Source organism: Myotis brandtii, unplaced genomic scaffold, assembly GCF_000412655.1.
Source record: "Myotis brandtii unplaced genomic scaffold, ASM41265v1 scaffold266, whole genome shotgun sequence".
Classification (NCBI taxonomy): domain Eukaryota; kingdom Metazoa; phylum Chordata; class Mammalia; order Chiroptera; family Vespertilionidae; genus Myotis; species Myotis brandtii.
In genome coordinates this window covers 2,006,393-2,009,453 of record NW_005360124.1, presented here as the reverse complement: position 1 = coordinate 2,009,453, position 3,061 = coordinate 2,006,393, and the positions used below count along the sequence as shown (strand labels likewise).

The window sequence follows — 3,061 nt, the reverse complement described above, 5'->3', positions numbered from 1 at the left end:
TTAGTAGGAGCCCTGCCCACCGGGGCTCAGTGTCTGCATGTGGGCAGTATGGAGCCTGCAGGTGGGCGTGGAAGACAGGATCTTAGATTCCTGTTGCAAGAACTGGTCCAAAAAGCCAAAGCTGGGCGAAATCACATGCCTCCTCTGCTTAATGTCATTGAAGGCCTCCTTCAGGTGGAGCTGCTTGGTCTTCATGAGGTAAGCCATGCAGGTGGTGGGCAAACGGGAGATCCCAGCTTCACAGTGGACCAGGACCTTGCCTAGTGTTGCTTAAAAGTAGAAGCGAATGTCAGCCGCGATGATCCACTTGTAGTGTAGAAGGGTCAGGCAGGCCTCAGAGGTCCTCAGTGAGACACTCAGCAGGACCACGAGGAGCAGGTTGGTGAGGATCTCAAACTTGGATGCATGGTTGGCACTTCCAAGGTTGAGGAATGGCAGGGCTCAGAAGATGGCCTGCAGCTGATGTTGAGCACCGGTTTCTCACCCTGGCTAATGAGGGCTCTCTCAGGTTTCAACTTCTCTTGTGAAATGGGCTTTACATTCATGCTACACTCAGGAGGTTCTGAGTAGAAGGTCTTATAACCCCCTTGGAGGAAGTAGATGTGACCAGAAAGATTCCGGGCCACGCTGTAGGCTCAGTGCCCAACCTGACCAGGCTCCTCACCACCTCAGAAGCCCTATTTTATACTTTTATAAATCTCTGAAACGGTAGATTATCCCACACATTTCCCCCAATGTAATTAAATACAGATTTCATGCAAATTTTATTATTTCAGTTTGAGTTGAGATGGATTCATTAGCAATAATAACAACAATTCTGCTATTGATGAGATTAATGTTTCTGGTATAGTACAGAGGTTTCCTCTCACATATTCATAAAAAGATAAGATTTTTCATTACTGGCTATATGGCTCAAAATCATAGAGATGCCAAGTAATTATGAGTGATGTTAAATTTAAAGAACTTTAGGATGTACCCCAAATGTTCTAAGTTGGTCTTAAAAGTTGCTTTAAGTCTAACAGTAAATGTTTAAATCACATCTTGAGCTCACTTATATTTTCAGCTTCACTCATCTCTACCCTGTTATTTCACATACTGGTGGAAGCTTGAGGTGGTGGCAGGGCCCTTAAACAAGATGATAGAACATCTGGAAGATGTAGTATATTTGGGAAATATTGATATTTAATTCTATTCAATAAACTGAGCTACAAACAATGTATGAGAAGAAAAAGACCATGTCCTACATATGCAATGTAACAATCACAAGTACACAAAACTATGTAAAATTAAGGAAGAAACCCCCATTTCTGAATTTTCTGTTTACTTCATTTTGCTACTTCATCATTTGCTTTGTTAGTATTCATTAGCAGGATTCCAAACTCCATTCATTCATTCATTCATTCATTCAATTCAAATTACAATTACTAAAAGGAAAAAAAGACCCCATGCCAAGCTTCCTCTTCTGAGATTGCAGGTACTCAGATACTGTGCACCTTTGTTCTCTGTTAGTAGAGAAACAGGGAAGAGGCCTGGCCCTTGCCTCATTGTATCCAACTCTCTTCCTTGTTTGCAAATCTTCCAGGCCCTCCAGGCTCTGTTCTGCCTCAGAGCATTTTTCACTTGAACTTGACTGGCCTCTGGACTGGTTCTTTCTCATTGCTCGGTTCCCAGACCACCTAGTCCTCTTGCCAGCCCACCTCTAGTGGAGGACTGACTGTCTCACAAACTATAGGGTCCTGGAGGCAACACAGAGAATAGCTATACAGGACTCTCCCGATCCAAATGCACAATTTGCTTCAATACATCCACGAGATATTACGAACTTCTGATGTGGGACAATATAAAGCACATATGATCACTTCTGTTTTTTTTGCATTTGTATGTTTTGGTTTCTTTTTTCCCCCAAGAGTTCTGAAGTTAGACTGTTTGATACTAATCCGAATTCCCCCTCGTCGAGGTTGAGATTTTGAGTAGTGTATGCACTCCCTCAGAGCCACAGCTTCCTAGACTCTTAGGGTTCTGTGAGGACCTAATAGGAATATTTGTAAAATTGTTGGACCAAGGCCTGGCACTTTCAATACTCAATAAATAAGCTATTGTTATTGTAAATATCCAGTTATTCCCTGAATAAATAAATATGACAGTCATAGTAGCTATATATGTCTATCTTTCTTCTCCACTCCCTTATCCATAGCCTTCCAGCAGGGGAAACTTGAGAACCTATAAAGGTATCAGGACCCAGGTTCTAGATTCTTCCATAATTAACCCATCTACAGGACCTGAGTTAGTCCCTCAAGGCCCTTGACCCTGTTTCCTCATCATGAACCTGAAAGAGAGGTGGGCAGGGTGGAGGGACCTCAAATGTGTGGCACATAGGGAAGACAGATGATACAGACCAGGGTAGGAAGGTATTATTCAGCATGACCATGTTCTAAAATCCCAGGGCACAAGTTATGTGAGATAAAATGCGGTGCCCTCCTACCCCCAACAGGAGGCAGCACACTGACCCTATTTTTCTTAAATTTTCTAAAATAAATTCCACTCCTTCCATAACATTGGTTTACTAAATCCTTTACATTTTTTATGATCATAATTCTTATTCCAGAATAAAAGTTTCATAGCACTATCTATTTATATAAAAACCCTGGGTGTAACATCATGACCGAGGCTCCACCAACTGGAAGGAAGTCAGTCCTGCAGGGGTTGTCTTGGCAACGATTGTGCCCTTTCCGAGCTGTTTCCCATGAGGGTGAGGTTTGAGGCAGGAAACAGCCCTCTGAGCGTGGAGGCATCTACACTAATAAAAGAGAAAGATGCAAATTAACCATCACTCTGTCACTCTGCTACCCCCACAAGCCACGCCCACCAGCCAATCAGAGCGGCTATGCAAATTAACCCAACTAAGATGGTGGTGGCCACGGAGCTGGAGCGAGCAGGAGGCTTGGGTTGCCCCCAACGATGGAGGAAGCCAAGCTTCCCGCCTGCCCTGGGTGGCCCTGGGCTCTGCTCAAGGCTACAAAGTTTCAATTATAGAAGACAAATAAATCCCAGATACCTGCTT

At 43.6% G+C, this 3,061-nt stretch overlaps 1 pseudogene; it reads right to left on the bottom strand.

Moving 5' to 3' along the window:
• The window catches only part of LOC106726436, a 25,511-nt pseudogene continuing 22,450 nt past the window's right edge, over nucleotides 1-3,061 (bottom strand).